The following is a 20822-nucleotide window of genomic DNA, read 5'->3' on the forward strand; positions in this document are numbered from 1 at the left end:
GATAACAGAGTTTCGACAGGGGATGCAGGCACAGACAGCAGTTCTAAGCAGACTGGCTTCATCAATCGAAGTGATTGGGCGAGTCCAGCTTTGGCCCTCCACCATTCAGACTCCTTCCACCCTTGGCCGACCTCCTGCATCCTCCTTACTACCAGCCTCCCCATCATTCCAACCAATCTCTGCCACCATAACGCCACATGCCTCCTTGCATACCCCACCATCAGCTCTCCCCATTCCATTCTCCTCCCTCTTGCCAACCTGCACAGCATTCCCCTTCCTGTGGCTGTCTACTGTTTCCAGTGATGCACCCAGCCTACATCCCAACCCTTAATAACCATCCCCCCCTCACCGTGGGACACACTCGACAACTGTAGGTGCTGCGGGTTCAGCTGATCAAGCCATTATTGGCCATTATCTTGGCTCATAGATTCACCTGATGAGGATGAGAATGTTGAATTACATCCTTTGTTCTTCACCAAAGTCGTGAAGTTTACAATTCTGTTGTATGTTGAAGTCAAGTTGAAAGTCAATATGAATGGAAAGTTGGCAAATATGTTTTAAAGATGTTAACATTTTACTTAAAGGTTTTGCACTGTCTTTATTAACAATTGTCAATGTTTACATTGAAGTTGCACCTAAAGTTCCAATGGATATTGTACAGTTGTTATTTTAAAATTCGAATTTACCAGTTGCACTATGTTCAAGGACAAGCAATATAGTTTTATAGATCTCTATAGGATTATACTCAATCATTATTGTCATTTCCACACAAGAATGTCATAGCCTCGTGTATGGCCTGCGGACCACAGCCCGTGGCACCTCTGTAAGGGATTCTTTCTGGAGGAGGGAGATTGGAGACTTCAGCCCTCCACTCTTCCAGGAAGTGCTCCTTGTTAAGCTCACAGATATTATGCAAGACACGGCAGGCAACAGCTGCATTTGACACAAAGGCGGTATTAATATATATTTGTTTGGACAGGCACCTTCGGCGACCTTTGAGACAACCAAATGCATTCTCCACAACCATTCTAGCCGAGCTGAGTCTGAAGTTGAATGTGCTCTTACGGTGATCAATGACGTGATGTTGCGTGAACCCCTTCATCAGCCATTTTCGCAGTGGGTAGGCAGGATCCCTGATCAAATGCGCAGGTATTTCCACACCATTCATATTTCTGGAGTCCTGTGATACAATCAAATAGAATGTGTGAGTGAGAAGGAGCAGAAGGGAAAAATGGCAAAGCTGGGGTTTATCATGCACTTCACAGGGTCACGTGCACTTGTTAAGGCATTGTAATTCACTGTCAGAAATCAGATGTCACTGGGGAATAGCTGACCACCTGTATCTTCAGCAATCATGTAAATCAGAGAGTTGACAAGAACATGAGAATCATGGGTGCAACCTAGCCAGCCCGCATAGACATCTATGAAGCTGCAAACACAGGGTGACTGGTCAAACCACTTAATGCTTATATTTTCAAGTGAAGATAAATGCTAATAATGGAAAGATCAACCTTACCAGCAGTTGTGGTCAACAACAGCTTGCAGAACGATGGCGTGCCATACTTTTCATTTGTAGTTGGATGCTGGATCATCCTGTAGGGCAATGATGGGAATACATGTGCCATCTATGGCTCTGGCACACATAGGATAACCACTCCTTTCAAATGCCTCCATAGTCTCTTGAAGATGCTCCCCAGTCGGCAACCCTATGAAATGTGGCATGAGTTATTTTTACAGTGCTGCAGTTACCTGCCTCACCACTATGAATACAGTGGAGATACCAACACCAAAAAGTACACTGATGGAATGATACTCTCCAGGAGTGGCATACCTCCACAATGCTAGTGCAAGTCTGACTCGAGGTTCCAGAGGTCTTCAGAATTTTGTGTTTTTACTCCTCAGATGTGGCCCCAGCATTCCAACAATGAGATTAAATATGGCATGAGACATTCGTAGATTCTCACACAACTGGGTATCATTGTATTTTTCTAAAACTTGATCCAAGAATATGGATCTTTGAGACCTCTCCTCCTTCCACATCCTTTTGTTATTATGCACCCATTCAAGATACTTCATTAAAAACAAGCGCTTTCTATGGCTGACTCTCCGCTCAGCCAATCTCTCCTCAAACACTTGACAGGTTATATACAAGAGATCATTGAAATTATTCCACATGAGATCAGGAGTTCCCTGGCCTGTAAGATCAGTTTTTCTGCACCAACTTGAAGATTAAGAGGCTGATAAGACCTGCTTGTGTGGTGATGGATTCATATATCTTCTGGACATCCGAGGCGACCTGTCTGAGGTCAGCCATTGAATAGAATGCAATGATATCACTTCCCTCTTTTGCATTCAGCATCATTGCAGGTGCTTCCGATTAAAGGTAGAACAGACCAAACCCCAGGGATAATCTCTTGCAAGTGTGAAAGCGTTCAGTGTCCCAGTTAGGAGTGGTCCAGTGTGAAAAGCCAAGCCCCCATTCCTATTCTGGGACACGATGGCCGATTTACTGGGACTCAAGAGTGAAAGGGGCTCAAGACTCCTTAAACAGCAGCTCCCAAAACCTTGACCTCTATCAATTACAAGAGCTGCAAAAAGATGGGAATTCCATCAGACGGAATTTGCCCTCCAAGCCACACACTATCTCAATTTGGAAACACTGTCATCCTTCACTGGCTCAAAATCCTGTAACTCCCTCCCCACCTGCTTTGTAGGTACATTCACACTTCAAGAACTCCATAGGTTCAAGATGGCAGCTCCCCACTACCTTCTCAAAGGCAATTTGTACAGGCAATTAAATGCCGGCTCAGCCTGTAAAGTACACATCTCTTTAATTTACAAAAAAAATGCCCTCTTAGGTAGATGCCATTGTGGTGATATGTATACATGTATATACTGTTGCTGCTCTGTGCACAAGTAGCTGGCCCGCCCACTGATGACTCAACCCCATGTAACCCCTCCCCCTGTGACCTGGCCATAAAGGTCGACCTCCCTGCCCCCATCCATTCATTCAACCACGTAGAGTTGGGCGAGCTGTAATCTAATGTGTATTAAAGCCTATTGTTCCTCACTCAGTCTTTGGGATTATTGATAGAACGTATCAGCCATGGGTTTAATTTTAGGAGGAACAGGGGAGATGCCCCTGATGCCGAGATCAATAATTATGCTTCATTTAATATCGAGAGGCCAGTTTACCTTATCTGTTAGTAGAGGTTTGGTGAACTTAAATTGGTTGCTGGTTTACCCTTGGCTGTGAAATGCCTTGTAATGTTTGAAGTCATGGAATATATGTGTGTGAGAATTCACTCCTTTTTCATCAAGCCTTGCTTTCCTCTTTGAATTAAAAGGTCAGTAAATCAGGACAGTGTGTTCCTCAATATGGATAGGTTGGTTGAGCTAGTGCTTTTCTCTTTGGGGTGACAGGGGATGAGGTGACTTTATGGAAGTGCATAAGATTATGAGAGGCATAGATAGGGTGGACAACCAGTACTTTTTTTTTCCTGGGGCGACAATAGGAAATACCAGAGGACATCTGTTTAAGATGAGTAGAGGAAAGTTTTTTCACACAGAGAGTGGGGGCCTGAAATGCATTGGCAGGGTCGTGGTGGAAGCTACTAAAATAGAGACATTCCATAGCACATTGATGTAAGAAGAATGGGGATTAAGGACTCTGAGACAGGGGAGGGTTAGGTTGATTATGGAATGATCATAATATGGGTTGGCGTTACATTGAGGGCTGAAGGGCTTGCACTATGCTGTACTGCTCTATGATCCTGCAAGTTTGAGAAGATTCTGGATAGGTTGGAATTATTTTTGGAATGGAGAAGCAGAAGAAGGGAGGTACCCTAAAACATATGAGGGCATAGATCGGTAGATAGTGAGAAACTTTTCTCTTGAGCAGAGATGTCTCATAGCAGAGAAGTTAAACAGCAGGAGGGATGGAAGCAAAATCCAGGAAAATGGGATCAGTATGGCTAACTCAGAAATGACGGGCCAATGTTTACACTGCATGATTCTGTACCTATGAATAGAGGAAGGTGGGAGTGTACAGAACATGCCAGCCATTTTGATTACGTGCCAATGAAAGTTGCACCTTGGTTCACTTTTATCAGTTTATCACTTTTATCAATGATCTAACCTTGTACTTGGACATTTGCAAAACAGGAACTGTGCAGAAACTGATGATTCATCTTGAATCTCATTTGTGAACTCATGATATTTAGACATGCACTCTGGTTGGAAAATTTATATTCTGTAAATTTAATTTTGCAAGGAATGGGATAATGCTGATCTTAAAGTTTACAGTAATGAGCCAGGTGTAAAACATAGAGCAAAGAAAAGGGCTCACGGAAATAATGAGAGCGGAATGGGGCTGCTCTGCTGGGTCTCACGTGGATTTAATGACTTAAGTAAAAATAACCATGAAACTATCGAACTGTTGTAAAATGCATCTGATGCAAAAAATTCTTTCAGGGAGGCAATCAGCCATCCTTGATATTACCTCTTCCTACGTTAGTCTCCAGACCCAAAATGATGACTGATCATTTCTGCCATGGGTGCTGTCTAACCTGCTGAGTTCCTCCAGCAATTGTTTTCCACTCAACCAGTCATCCTTGCCCAGTCTGGAATTCATTGTATATACCTGTGTAATAGTCAATACCACGTAAAAGTCGACCCTAGCCAACCCACCCATCCGAGCTCCCGGTGCCCAGAATGCGGACTTACCACTCGGTCCCACCCAGTCGCCTGCCCATTGGATCTCTCGACACCTCGAACGACACAGGTACTTACCGTGGTCAAAAGTAGTATGTGTGTAATAGTCGACCCCCTAAATTTTACCCTCAAAATTGGCTCACAAAATTTGACTATTATGCAAGTAAATATGGAATGTGATTCCACACCTACCTGTGTATAGTAGAAGTCCAAAAATCTGGATGCCTGAAATCTGGACCACCTGAGAATCTGGACTTTTCGAAAACTCTCAAACTTCCAATATTTAGCAGGTTCTTTTATGCGTGCATGCACAGCGGCAACCATATAAAGCATACGTGTCTATAAACCTATAATAATGGATCCTAAAGTCGATAAACTGGCGAGAAGAGAAAGAAGAACGTTGAAATTGAGTGACAGACTTGAAATAATTTAGAAACAGAACGTGATGTGAGCCATACTGTTCTAATGGAAACGCACGACATCGGAAATCTACAATGAACGATATAAAAAAGGCTACTGCACAAAAGTCCATGGAAACGGTTATTACATTTGTAGAACAGAAGCATAGTTTCATTGTTCAAGACGTCATGCATGTACATATGGTGCAGAATAATCTTATCACAAAGAAATTACAAAGTCATAAACAAGGTAATATTTAAAGAAAGCAAAAGAACGTCAAACAATGCAGCAGATTTAGTAGCAGCTGCAAATGCTTTCTGTATTTCCATAGTCAGTTTGTTTCCATTTCTTTCTTCTTGAGTACAGTTTACAGTTACTGGTAATAGAAATTCTCCCTGGCCTACACGAAAAAGAATCTCAGGGTTGTATGTGATGTCATGTATGTACTCTGACAATAAATCTGAACTTTGCAACTTGATGTCAACTTGGAAATCTGAAGAGAGCCTGAGAATACAGCAATGGTACATGGAAATGAATAAATGTATTCCAGTGGAAAAAAATAACATATAATTAAAAGAATAAAGTCATATTATTTGAACAAATTTGGGAACCGTACATGGAAGATAAGAGAGGGGGGCTTGCCTCTAAAATGATAAGAAGACAAAATGACTGTGTAAAAGTAGATGACACATTTTTCTTGTTTATTTTTCATTGTGTGATGAGGATGTGTCGAGCATCCAATTTGGGATGCTGCCAGGAAAGCTATCGTGGTACATAGTTCCAACAATGCATACTGAGTGACCACTTCACTGAATACTCTGTGGATCTAAACTGGAAGTCCCGGTCATCAACCAGTTCAATTTCCTTTACCATTCCTACGCAGATATCTGTCCTCAGCCTCATCCATTGTCAGGGTGAGGTCATACGTAAATGTGAAGAACAACACATCATATTCCTCCTGGACAGCATTTTTTAAATAATTTTTTTTATTTTTCACACTGTGAACCATATCAACCAAAATACATACAAACATTTCCCTCTTAAATATACACAGTGGCATTTTCTCCCCCTTCCCACCCCCCTCCAAGACCAATAAACATTCAACATACACAATACAATAAATCCACTAAACAATGTCATCACACAATGAAAATAAACAAGAAAAATGTGTCATCTACTTTCACACAGTCATTTTGTCTTATCATTTTAGGGGTGGAGGTCCGAGGCAAGCCCTCTCTGTTATGTTCCATGTACGGTTCCCAAATTTGTTCAAATAATGTGACTTTATTTTTTAAATTATATGTTATTTTTTTCAATGGAATACATTTATTAATTTCCATGTACCATTGCTGTATTTTCAGGCTCTCTTCCAATTTCCAAATTGACATTGTACATTTTTTTGCTATAGCTAAGGCTATCATAATAAATCTTTTTTGCGCTTCATCCAGTTTGAGGCCTAATTCCTTACTTCTTATATTACTTAGAAGAAAGACTGGACAGCCTTAAACCCAGCATCATGAACATTGGTCTTTCTATCTTTATGTAATGCCCACCTTTATTGGCTTCCTCTGTTTCCACTCTCTTCCTCTCCTTTTTTCATTCTTACTTTTCTCTCTTACCTCCCCCCCAGACTCTCCCTCTACCTGACTCTCCGCCTCTTCCACCTTTTGTCTAATGCCCTATCACCTCCTAGTCCTTCCCCTGCTTCATGATCCCTCTTTTTTGCCTCATGATAATATCAAGTTTCCCCACTTGATATTATGCCTTCCTCCTTTAGTCTCGATAAAGGGCACCCAACTGAAACATGACTGACCACTTCTCCCCACGGATGCTAACCTGACTCACTGAGTCCCTCCAGTTTCTCTTTGTTTGCTGAAGATTCCATCATCTGCAGTTTTTGTGTTTTGCCAACATGAATGAATTGGGTCGAAGGGCCTGATCCATACTGTGTGACTCTGTTACTCCATGAACAATATTGTTCCATGTTATTGTAGGGCAGAGACTTGCCAGAAAGAGGAAGGGCATTCTTCTAGTTGTTGTATTCCCTCAATATTGCCTGGCTACTTAGAGCCATAACTCTACTTCAAGACAGATTGGACATGACTGGGTAATTTCTCTGTTAAACAAGGTGGCTGATGGCATTGCTTTTAGTGGTCAGAATTGAACATGGATCTTAGAACATTGCACAGTACTGGCCTTTGGCCCATGCAAACCTCCTCCACAACAAACGAATCCTTCCCTACCTCTCACCTGTAACCCTCTCTTTTTCTTACATCCATGTGCTTATTTATGTCTCTGGAATATCCCCATTGTACCTTACTCCACCACCATTCCTGGCAAAACATTTCAGGCACCCACCACTCTCTGTGTGAAAAGATGACCTTTTATATCTCCCCTAAACTTTCCTCCACTCACCTTAAACAGGTGTCCTCTGGTATTTCCTATTGTCACTCCAATAAAAAGGTGCAGGTTGTCCTCCCTATCTAAACCCTCATAATCTTAAAAACCTCTAAGACACTTCTCATCCTTCGTCACTCCAAAGGGAAAAGACAAATTTTTGAATTGGGGCAAAAATTCTGTGTTGTAACTATCTTCCTCTCTGCATTTCTGCAAATATCCTGCTGAGATCGGGAGAAATTGCTGTAGTTTCGTTCATGTTCAGTGAAATAGTTCACCTAAATAGTTTTCTGACAATAAATCGTTTAATAGGAGCCCAGAGATATGACTCATCCACCTCTGACTCAGTGGCTGACATGGAAATGTCAAGAGAAATTCTTTGAGTATTTTTCATGTTGTGTGCACTTGCATGGTTTATCAGATTGCGTTCAGTTGAGTTTGCGTGTCCACATGCTCATGAGCACATCTGTACCCTTCCATGAGTGTGACGCTTGCTGGGTCAGAGGAAGTGTGAACAAATAAGATTCCATTGTTTGTAAAGGCTCTTCGACCACAACCTCTGATGTGGCATCACTGATGCTACTGAATAATGTTTTTCACTTTGTTACGTGGCAGTGATATTCAGGAAACATCTGTGACAAGATTTGTTTAACTTTTGAAATATTGGGAGCTATGTGGTATTGGCTTCCCTTATTGACTATTTAACTTTGGAAACAATTATGCAAACTTTTGGATAAAGAACATAAGCCAAAATCAATTCCCAAAAAGTTAGGACCATTATAACTTCTTGTTTTCAATCAAGTCTTTGATCAAAATAACTATTCAGCTTGTCCTTAGTTTTTCGACATTATTCTCTGCCTCTGAATCTCCACTGTTACCCCCCAACCCAACCCCCAACCCCAGGACTTAGCTTGGCTGATTGCCTCAGTGGAAAGGGCAAATAGCAAGTTGAAGGCTCATTCGATTTTTATTCCCCATGTTCATTACTTACTATGTTCTATCAGCCAGAACCCACCCAAAACTCCATGCCCCTTGGTCTCATTAAATGGTGGGGCAACCTCAAGGGCCCAAGTTACCTACACCTTGCATGTTCTTGCATCCTACCTCACTCTGAATCCTAGGGGCATAGAGTCACAGAGAAATACAGCACAGACAGGCCCTTGGCCCATCAATTGCATGCAAATCATCAACATGCAATCTTCACTCATCCAATATTAATCCCATTTTTCTCCCCACATTCTCACCAGCTCCTCACAGATTCTACCACTCACTTCATTAGGGGCAATTTACAATTAATTGATCAGCCCTCACGTCTTTAGGGTAATAGAAGGAACCCGAGTATCAGGGATTACACGCACACGATTATAGAGAGAATGTGTAAACCCCACACAGTTCCTGAGTTCAGGATTGAACCTGGGTCTCTAAAGCTATGAAGTTAATGGCTCCACTAACTGCAGAATTGTGCCGTCTTTAAGTCCTCTCACCCATTATCCCTGGGCTGTACCACTATTGTCAGGAACAACTGGTAAGGCTACAGTGATAAGTAAATGCAAGTGTTTACAGCAGTAGATGACCTACTCCATCTGGTTATGTAGACCATGATATGAAATGTCAAGGAGACATTCAAAAGAATGAATATTATGTTAGTGTTGTTTTATTTAAGTGAGGGGAAGATTGCCCAATATATTGGAAACAAATCTAAAAATGCTAGATACACTCACCAGGGCAAGAAGAAAATGTTGAAGGAGAAATAGTGAATGTTTCAGGTCAGAGACCCTTCATTGGACCTGAGAAAGAAGAAATTTTTTTTTAGTAGTGGAGAAGGTGGGTAGAGCAAAGGAAATAGCCCTGATTGGGTGAGGCCAATAAGTCAATGTACCATATATTTCGGCGTACAAGTCAAGTCGTGAAACCCAAAAAAAATCTCTCTAAAATGGGGGTCAACTTGTATGCCAGATATACTTTTGAGACCTTAAATTCAACTCAAAATCCAATCTGCGCTGATCCGACTTATAAGTCAACCCTAGAAAAACCAAAAAAAAAATCCTGACTGCATCAGATTTTCATTGAAAACAATAACTACATTTCGAACCCTTCAAAATCATTCTCACTATCATCATCTGAAGCAAAGATGGCAGCAAGAAGATCCATACTCTCACTGTTTAGACAGTCATTATATGGGACCCAATCTGTATCTGATGAAGCAGTTTCAGCTTCGGCGTCAGAGTCCCACAATAAACCATCTTCCGTGCCATCAACTGCACTTTTAAAATGATTTTTATCACAGTCTCTTCTTTAACTTTGTCCCATGCCTTGAGCACAAAGTTACACAGCATATCAAGTGTTCTAGCACACATTGCCCTGCCTTTTGTAAAGGACTTTTCTGCACTCGACATCCATGTGGTCTTTGAATGGCTTGTACAAGCAGAGAGGTTGCATTATAGATGTCAAACAACCCGGGATAACCCCCGCCATGGAAGTATTATGAAGTGCTAATCTACTTTTAGTCTTCTCAGTTAAGTGGCTACAAAACATATCCCAGACCAGCAAACTCTGTTCTTTGCGTAAACCACCTGGCTGCCTGTTCCACATAGTAGGCCCTTTCAATTTGCCACGTTAAATGGGCAATTTGCAAGGTTAGCACCCAAGTTACACAGCAGTTTGAAAGGGTCCAACCGAGTCAACCTAGTGAGAACCCATCTGGGTCCCTGACCTACCTCAGAGGCAGTCAGGGAACCCAGTTAAACTTACCTAGTTTTGAAAATGAAAATGGCCGACCCATTTATTCTGATGACGTCAGCGTGTGTGCGTCATCAGGCAGCCAACATCTGGACATCCTGCAGTACTTCCGGTGAGGGCATGATGTGTCATTGAGGTGGTGGGATCCCCCTTAAATTGCCAGGTTGGTGATTTTATGGATCGATCCCCCTACAATTGAAAAGGCATTTCCAGCTCCTTTCCTCTAGTAATCACACCTGGATCGCAGGAGGGCTACCCAGGTGCTGTATTTTGAAAGGCTAATTTATATCCATAGTTTTACACCATTTTCATCCATCCATCCTTTTTCATGAAAATGTACTAAAATATCTGCAGGGAATTTCATTTCCAGTTTAGTTTTGTGTTTGAAGGTCACCATGGGTCTTAACTTTGTCCTGATGGCCATGCATGATAACACCACAGTAAACCTGGTCCTTTCGTGGCTGTACTTCTGGTTTGCCCAGTTTTAACATCTTTCCATTCCACTGTTCTATTGCGTATCATGTCAAAATTCATGGGGGTTTCATCCATGTTTCCGATATTTGCCAATGCAAACTGGTGTTTCTGCCGGTTCCATATAATAAACTGGTGAAAACTTACAACTTTATGATCAAGATCTTGTGGAGGTTTCTGTGCTATTTTTGTTTTTTTGATATAATACCAGATTTTTCATGTTCACGAAACAATTACACCAGCCGACTGTAACCTCAACATCATCACTGAGGTCTGGTGTGACTTGTCCCACTGCAGTGCAAATGTTCTTATTTTATCTTGGGTGACAATGTAGCAATCTTGCCTCTGTTCACATACCCATTCTGCAATGTGGTTTTCCATCTCTAGCCAATGAGTTCTCAAAGAACATTGCCTTTTTGGTATTTTTCTTAAAATCTCTTCTTTCTTCCTCCAATCTCTTACCAACTTCTCATGCACATCAGATTTTCTTGCAGCAGCGTAGTTGTTGGTTTTTTTGACCATTTCTATCATATTCAACTTAAAAAGTTGCTTCATGTTTTCATCACGTCCTGTGTTGTGTTGATGAACCCTCCACGATAGCAATCACTTCCAGCCCGCTGCCAGCAGATCAATCCGTGCAATCTATGGGGGTTGATGTGTACACCAATCAACGGCCCATCTCAGGCATCGTGAGCTATGGGGGTTAATTTATATGCCGGTCAACGAGGAACCTCAGGCAACCAGAAAATGGGGGTCGACTTGTATGCCGGATGTACCATAAAACCCTTAAAATGAGGCTGAAAAAGAGGGGTCAACTTATACACTGAAATATAAGTTATTAGTGTGGGTGTGTCGGTGTGTTAAGAGTTTGTCTGTGTAGTGTGTTGTGAATAGCAAGGCTGTGAGAAATGAACACACTGCACAGACAAACTGTAGCACGCACCATCTCTGAATTCATCACTTCCTGTCAGCTCCCTGGTACCAACTTTATTGTTTCCCAACCCTGTACAGCCCTTTGCTTCCTTCTACCCAAGATCTACAAACCCAATTGTCCCAGCAGACCCATCATGTCCCCATGCTCCTGCCCCACCGAATTGGTCTCCACTTTGACTCTGCTTTGTCCCCCCGGTCCAGTCCCTCCCCACCTTCATCCGGGACACTTCACATGCCTTCCATCACTTCAACAACTTCCAGTTCCCCAACTCCATTGCCTCATATTTACCATGGATATCCAATTCCTGTATGTTGTTGTTGGTTTTAATTGTACATGTTTATTTGTAATGTATATAACAATATTTTTTAAACTTCTGGTTAGATGCTGGTTGTATTTCATTGACTCATTTACTGGTACAATGACAATAAAGTGAATCCAATCTAATCTAATCTATACACCTCCATTCCCTATACTGAAGGCCTCAAAGCCTTTCATTTCTATCTGGATATTAGACCTAACCAGCCCCCCTCCACCACCACCCTCCTCCAGCTGGCAGAACTTATCCTTACCCTCAGTAACCTCCTTTAACTCATCCCACTTTCTCCAGGTCATGGGTGGCCATGGGTACCCAAATGGACCTCAGCTATACCTGCCTTCTTGTTGGCTACATGGCGAAACCCCTCAACTCTTCCTCCGCTACATCACTGACTACTTTGGTGCTGCCTTATGCACCCATGATGACCTCACTGACCATGCATTTTGCAGCCAACTTCCACCCTGACCTCAAATTCACTTGGTCCATCTCTAGCAACCCTCTCCCTTTCCTCGATCTCTCCTCAGGAGACAAACTCTTAACAGACATCTTCTACAAATCCACCAACTCCCACAGCTCCCTTGATTACATCTCTTCCCATCCTGTCCCCTATAAGGATTCCATTCCATTCTCTCAATTCCTCCATCTCCATCGCATCTGCACCCAGGATGAGGACTTCCATGCCAGATCATCAGAGATGTTCTCCTTCAAACAAAGTAGCTTTCCCTCTACCACCATCAACTTGGCACTCACCCGCATATCCTCCATTATTCTCCCATCTGCCCTGGTCCTAACAGCTCTTCCTTCCTGATATCAACATGCCCTAGAATATTAACACACCTGACACTGTCCTCACTATCCTCCATGTCTTTCTTCTTGGTGAATATACCAATGCAAAGTATTCATTTAAGTACCTCATCTGCTTCCTCCATCTCCAGGAATAAATTTCCTTCTCATGTCCTTGAGTGGTACTATCCTGTCACTAACAACCTCCCTGTTTTTAATGTTTGTATATAAATTGTGTTGGGATTTCATGGCCCTCTTTAGCTCTCCTAATTCCTTGCTTGAGTTCTTTCCTGCCTTCAGAACCCGGTCTGATTTCAGCTTCCTGAATCACCTTTTTCTTTCTGATTAAATTGACAACATCTCTTGTCATCCAATAACCAAATCTTGCCAGATTTGTTTTTCTCCCTCACTGGAACATACTGGTGTTGAATTTTGACCAGGTGGGTTTTAAATAACTTCCCACATCAGATGTGGATGAATCCAATAACAGCTGCTCCCAATCTCCTGTCTAATAATGTTGTAATTGCCGCCCCCCCCCCCCTGCAAAGTTTGCACTTTCCCCAAAGGCCCAGATTTATCCTGATCCATAGCAATATTAAAAAGTAAGAAGTTCCCAAAATGTTCTCCCATCATGTGACCAGGATCATTTCCCAATACAAGGTTTAATATGAATGCCTCTATGACTGCTTCAAGAAACCTTTATTGGATGCATCTAACAAATTCCAAGCTTCTTGTACTGAGGAAATCCCAGTCAATGCTGGGGGAATTAAAGTCACCCAATATGACAAGTCAGTTGCTTTTACATCTTTCCCCAATCCGGAAAACCACTTTGTTTCTTTTTTGTTAGGTCTATAATGCTTTGAGCCCAGAGGACCCCAAAACCCAGCAGCAATAGGAATTCACCAAGACAAATGGTTCCTTGAACAAAAGTTGCTTTTAATTTTCTTTAAACATAAAAACGGGATCAAACTTTAACTTATTACTATTAACTTAACCCCTTTTTAATTCTAAGCGCACGTGTATGTAATTTCAGGAAAGTTCTTTAATTCAGAGTCCAATCTCACTTCTCACTCCTCCAGGTTCACTGGCATCAGGTAATTCTGATACTGTGCACAGTATTTAACATTTATGAATTTCACCAGGCTTTGGTGCTTGAAAGGTGCACTCAGGAAGGTTCTTGTTGGTTTTCAGAGAGAGATTTGTTGCTCATTGGACACATACTGATTCCTTCCAATCAGCCTCTTCAGTGTCTTGCTGAAGAAACTTGCTCCATCTGGGTTTTCCAGATGATGACCTCTTGCTTTCAGGTCACCACAGAGTTCCTTTTTGATTCCCTTATCTCAAGTGAACCATTATACAGCCAGCCATCTCCTCTTGTATGGACCACAAGGGCTTTGAACAGGTTGAACTCAGAACTCACAACCTGTCTTCAAAATAGGATTTCAAACAAGCTTCCAGGTTGCCCATGCTGCAGAAACCAGTTCTCTTTCTTTCTCTCCCTCTCTCTCTCTCTCTTTCTCTCTCAGAGAAAGCCTGTTTAGCTCCCTTGGCTTTCAAAACCATATGACCTTCCTAAAACAGCACACTCCACCAAAACAGCTTGCTGACTCCCAAAATCAACTCATGAGAGTTCTTATCAGTTTCCTGGGATGGGTCCTTCCATTTGCACCTCGTTGTGAAAATCTCCAGCATTGGAGTCTATTGTCTTTGCAGACTTGTAGGCATCACCTTATACATAACTCTTGTATTTTAATTAAGATCAGTTTTGAACTGTTTGTATCTGTGTGTGACCTAACTAACCCCACAAACTATCTTCCAAAAACATATCTATGCATAATATAAAATATAACATAATCTGTCACAATATAAACATATCAAAATGGCACTAACTATTTTTGCTATGAACTTGGAATGGTTGAGTGTTTTACTCCATGACTTCAGATACTTATGGACAAATACTTCATGTATTATATTGTTCATTTCTCTGAAAAGTGTGTTATAATGTAAACTTAAATACATAAAAATACACTATATTAGTTGGCTCGATTGTACGGGGAGCAAAAATGTGCTTCCTGACATTAAGAACACATTTCTGATTTATTAAACTGACATTATTGCCATTCAAAATTCATTTCCATGCAGAAAGAATATTTGGTCTCAGCTTTTCCCATGCTACATTAGTATCCTGGAATGCAAAATTATTTCCTCACTATCATTGCAATTGTCCATTATTTCACCATGAGTGAAACACGAAAGTCTGCAGACGCTGTGATTGTAGTTAAAAATGCTGGAGGAACTGAGCCAGTCTTTCAGTGTCCACAAGAGACAAAGATATATTGCCAACTTTTTGGGCCTAAGCTTTTCTTCAAGGAATAAGCCAGAATGAGCAAAAAAAACCACAAGAATTCTCAGAATACAGAGAGTACTGCCTTGGGAGAGGAATCCAGACCAACAAAAGGTGTTAATTTGACATGAAAAGGGGATTGATTATGTCTGTGCTAAAGGAGGCAGGAAAAAGGGAGAGAGACACAGCTGGGGAAGGTGCTGGGGAAGAACTGTGGGAGTTTAACGAAAGTCAGTGAAGTTAATATTAACGCCAACCAGTTGGAGCATGCCCAGTCGGAAGATGAGGTGTCGTTCCTCCATTTTATGGATGGTCTCAGTCTGGCGGTGCATGAGACCATGGACACACATGTCAGCAAGCAAATGGGATGGGGAATTGAAATGGGTGGCCACTGGGAGATCCTCACTATTGCAGCAGACAGATCCAAGGAGCTCAACATACTACCCTCTTATAGCATCTCCACCTTCCACAGGGACTGCCCCGTCCATGACTCCCTTGACCACTCTACCCTCCCCACCAATTGTCCTCTGATACTTACCCCTGTGACCACGAGATGCTTCACTGGCACCCACACCACCATTCAGGGCTCCAAACAGTCCTTCCAAGTGAAGCAACATTTCACTTGTGAATCTGAAGGGGTCATCTACTGCACCTGGTGCTCCTGTTGTGGTCTCCACTACATCAGAGACTGGGCGCAGACTGGGAGATCGCTTTGTTGAGCACCTCAGCTCTGTCCACTGCAACAGGGTGGATCTTCCAATGGCCACCCATTTCAATTTCACATCCAGTTCTCTTGCTGACATATCTGTCCATGATCTCAAGCACTGCCAGATTGAGACCACCCGCAAATTGAAGGAAATTTTCCAACTGGGCACTCTCCAACCAGATGGCATTAATATCAACTTCTCTGGCTTTTGTTAAAACTCTTCCTTCTTCCCCCATTGCCTTCCCCCAACTCTGTCTCTCACCCTTTACTCTCTCTCCTTCCACACAGATATGATCAATTCTCACCTCTTCTCTTATCCTATCCAATTAATACAATTTGTTGATCTGGATTCTGTGATTTTCTGAGATTTCCTGCTTCTGGCTCATTCTGCTTATTCCTTGAGAAGGCCTGAAATGTTAGCAATATATCTTTGCTTATTGTGGATGCTGAAAAGACTGGCTAGGTACCTCCAGCATTTCAGTGTGTTTTTACTCACTTGGAAGGACTTTTTGGGGCCCTAAATGTTGGGGAGGGAGGAGGTGTGGGCACAAGTGTAGCATTTCCTGTGGTCACAGGTGTAGGTGCCAAGAGGGCAATTCATGAGAAGAGCTGCTGCCTTGCTTCTGCAGACACCCAGGTTCAATCCTGAGCCCGGGTGTTGGCCGTGTGGGTTCTCTTTGTGTGCTGCGGTTTCCTCCCATGTTCCATGGATATGGGGTTGATAGCTTAAATGGCTGTTGTAAATTGCCCCTGGTGTGCAGGTAGATTCTAGGGATTGTGAAGAGAACAGAAGGGGTTAGGGTAGGATTGGTCTAGTGAATGGTATGGTTCAGGCAAGCCAAAGGGCTTGGTTCAGTGCTTTATATCTCTACTGGCCAGAACACCAGGGTTCTTCTGTAAAGTTATTGCCAATTACTGAAGACACCAAAGAGATTTGATGCTGAACTTTGTGTGGATACTCTGCCGTGACTCAGGGTTTCTGCATGCACACCAAAAGTGAGTAACAGTGTTGGTTTTCCTAATTGCTGACATTTTACTGAACCACAAAAACAGATGATGCAGAGTACATCAACATCCTGTTTGCATGCCATTCACTGCAGTGATGAGGGCAGTGTGACTTGTTACACGATTAACAAGGAAACCTATGCTGCTTTTTCTTCTCTTTGCGGAGAGTGACAAATGGCTCTTTGTGATATTCACATGGAGTGGAGCTGAAAGCTTTTCTCTCCCCCTTGGTTATTAGGCCTGGGAACAGGCCATTTGGCCCATTGAGTCTGTGCATGCCACCAAAACCCATTTACTCAAACCCCACAATTTGTTGAATGGCTAGGTGTCAAACTTTCATAGAACATTACAGTACAGTATAGGCCCTTCGGCCCACAATGTTGTGCTGACCTGCATAAACCTACTCAACAATCAGAATGGCGGCATGGTTGGCATAGCGGTTAACACAACTCCTTTACAGTGCCAGCGATTGGGGCCATGCTGTCTGTAAGGAGCTTGTACCTTCTCCCCATGTCTGCATGGGCTTTTTCCAGGGAATCCAGTTTCCTCCCACTGTTCAAAATGTACCAAGGTAGTAGGTTAATGGGGTGTAAATTGGGTGGCATTGGCTCTTGGGCCAAAATGGCCTGTTACTGTGTTATATGTCTAAATTTATTGTCATGAACTAGTCACAAAATCAGTGTTTTGTGGCAGCATATAGTGCAAACATTCATAAAACCACCTTACAACAATCATTTTTTTTTAAAAGTGCACGTAAAGTAAGGCAATGTCTTTGGTTCATTGATTATTCAGAAATCTGATGGCAGTAGGGAAGAAGCTATCCTTGTGCCTCTGAGTGCTCGTCTCGAGGCTCCTGTACTTTTTCCCGTGATGGTTGGAGAGTGAAGAGGACATGGCCTGGGTGGTGGAGGATGGAGACTACTCTTTTACGACACTTCCTTTTGTAGATGACCTCGATGGAGTGAAGTCTGGTGCCTGTGATGTCACAGGCCGAGTTAACAACCTTCTGGAGTTTTTTCTTGTCCTGAGTTGGCGCCTCCATACTAGACAGTGATGCAACCAGCCAGAATGCTCTCCACAGTACATTTGTATACGTTTTTTGAGAGGCTTCGGGTACATACCAAATCTCCTCAAAACCTCACAAAAATATAGCTGCTGGCGAGCCTTCTTTGTGATTGCATTAACGTGGAGGCTCCAGGACAGATCCTTAGAGGTGTCGACTCTCAGGAATTTGAAGTTCTTGACCCTCTTCACTGCTGACCCCTCGATGGCAAATTTGTAGATAGCATTGGAATTATGTCTGGCCACACAGTCATGGGTGTATAATGAGTAGAGTAGTAGGCCACGCATGCATCCTCAAGGTGTGCCTGTGTTGATAATTTAAAACTTCCCTACCTTCTATTTTTCAAGCATCCATGTACCTGTCTTTTAAATGTCCCAATTGTACCAGTCTCCGCCACCACCCCAGCAATGCATTCCAGGCACCTTCACCTACTCCTCTGTCTGAAAAAACCAACTTCTCCCCATAACTCTCCTCCCCTCTTCTGGCATTTGCTGCTATCATCCTGAAGAAAAGTGCTGGCCAACAACCCAGTCCATGCCTCTCAGAATCTTGTAATTCTCTATTAATTTATATTTCATTCTTCTTCGCTCCAAAGAAAAAAAATCTCTGTTAACCTTGCCTCATTTTCCAATGATGGCAACATCTGGTCAATCTCCTCTGCATCCTCTCTAAAGCTTCCACATGCTTCCTGTAATGAGGTGACAGAACTGAACACAATATTCCAGATGTGATTGTACTTCTGTCATGTGCTGCTCCAAAGAGATATAAAAATGCACAATGTTGTTGTCATTCTCTTATTTAAAAAAATTTATTTAAGAAATTTTGCATACATTTAATCATAACCAAATGTAAAATACAAATATCAAGTATTAACATTAAGTCCATTATACATGATGGTATAAATCCCCGACCCCCTCCCCTTAACAAAACCCCAGGAAGAGAAACGGAAAAGAAATAAGAAAAGAGCATAGAAAAAAGAAAGATAAGGAAAAGTAAGTAAAACAAGAAGAGAAACTTGGTTGCCAGAGGGCACCCCTCGCCACACGGCACTGACCATTTGTATCTTTTAATACTTCCAAGGAGGTTAACAAGGTTTTGAAGTTCAGGGAAAACATCTATAAATTAATTCCCGCAATTTGTAAATATGGGCGCCAAATTAAAAAAAAATGTTATATTTATTTCTCAGATTATAAGTAATCTTCTCAAGAATGCATCTCTGCATTGCATCGCTCCACACCTAGATGGGTATCTGATTTTCATGTTACTGCAGTACATTTTCTTGCTACTCCCAAAGCAATCTTTACAAATTATTTTTGGTCTTATCACTTCCATATTACCTAATAAAAATAACATTGGGTTTTGTGGGATTTTAATTCCTGTCATTCTCATTCTTCCTTTTAGATCTGCCTGTCGTCCCATGATCTATCAGTCTATCAACTAGGGCCACATTACACATCTCACAGTACTATATTTAAGAAGAATAGTTTTCACGGTGTGGGACAGGAACTGCTGAAAACCACAAAGAACTGTAGAGGGTTGTGAATGTGGCTCAGACCATCACACAGACAACACCTTGCATTCAATCGACTCCACCTACAACTCCTGCTGCTTTGTAAAAGCTGCCAACATATTAAACGACACTCTCTCTTCCACTCCCGCTTCCCCTCTGGTCAGGATGAAGATTCATGAGTGTGATTACAAGGGCAGCACCAATAGCACAGCGGTTAACACAATGCTATTACAGCACTAGCGACTTGGGTTCAAATCCGCCATTGCCTTTGAAGAGTTTGTAGTTTTCCCCATGACCTGAGTGGGTTTTACCCAGGTACTCTGGTTTCCTTCCACCCTCCAAAAACTTCTGGGTTGGTAGGTTAATTGGGTATAATTGAATTCTGCTGTATTTCATTTCAATTTTTAATTTTAATTTAATTTTGAGATCCAGCATGGTAACAAGCCCCATTTAATCTATTGACCCTGAATGTCTTTGGAATGTGGGAGGAAATTAGAGCACCTGGAGGAAAGCCATACAAACCATGAATAAATTAAATCAAAAAGTTACGAAAAATTCCTGGGAATTTGCCCTCCCTGGCAATTTAGGGGGAATCCCACCCTCCCCCTCCCCCAACCGATGACACACTACGCATTCACAAGTAAGAGTAAGTTCTCCGTCTATCCCGCGATTGCCCGCCCACTCCCTCCCTCCTGGCTGTTGATAGATTTCTCGCCCGCCCGCTCCCTTGCACCCACTCCCACCCCGGCACTTTTGGGCTGCTTCAGCACATCGCGACAGTGGTGCAATGCAGGATTATGGGATTTCCTTTCCCATAATCCCTCACGCAGCTGGAACCACTCTGGGAAATACAGATATGTGAGGGATTATGGTTAATGAATACGGCCATCCATTCCGTATTGTGCTGCCATTACAATGGGCCGAAGTGGCCCGCTGTTGTCAGGCAGTAAGTTTCTTTTAATTCTAATTGCCTACGTGACACAGGCACACAAGTGCTGACATCACAAGGCTTCCCTGCTTGGCCATTTGACTCTTCACACCGCAAGAAGAGGGTGGTCCAGGAAAACGTCCTGGGGCCGTGGCCCTACCTATAAGGTAGGGCTGTAGACCCGTTTAAAATTCTCGGGTCGACCTTTTCATACCGCAGGTTCACGGGAGGGTTCCCGGGAAAATTTCTGGGGAATCTCCATTTTATAATGTGGTGTGAAAAGGCCCACAGACTTACAAAATCCAATAAACAAAGCCATTCATGTACGTATGCATACCCAAAGTCTGTATTTGCCCCAACACCACCCCTACCCACCACAGTGAGTACATTCCAAAAACTTATCTTGGTTCCAGTCATCATGGGGCACACAACCCTATCAAAAAGTCCGACTCCCAGCTAAAATCACAGGATGGAATATGGAGAAAATCACATATAACCTACAGAGGAAACATGA

The 20822-nt window shown here is 42.5% G+C and overlaps 1 long non-coding RNA gene across 3 annotated transcripts in view; it reads right to left on the reverse strand.

Moving 5' to 3' along the window:
* Positions 1–594: 594 nt before the first annotated feature.
* The window catches only part of LOC138759943 (uncharacterized), a 35493-nt gene continuing 15265 nt past the window's right edge, over positions 595–20822 (reverse strand). For all 3 annotated transcript variants that reach the window (XR_011355262.1, XR_011355261.1, XR_011355263.1), the window contains 4 exons: positions 9231–9296; positions 4906–5089; positions 1517–1706; positions 595–1180 (listed from right to left, as the gene is read on the reverse strand). This is a non-coding gene — a long non-coding RNA (uncharacterized lncRNA). The remainder of the gene's footprint in view (positions 1181–1516; positions 1707–4905; positions 5090–9230; positions 9297–20822) is intronic.

This window comes from Narcine bancroftii, chromosome 4 (assembly GCF_036971445.1).
Source record: "Narcine bancroftii isolate sNarBan1 chromosome 4, sNarBan1.hap1, whole genome shotgun sequence".
Classification (NCBI taxonomy): domain Eukaryota; kingdom Metazoa; phylum Chordata; class Chondrichthyes; order Torpediniformes; family Narcinidae; genus Narcine; species Narcine bancroftii.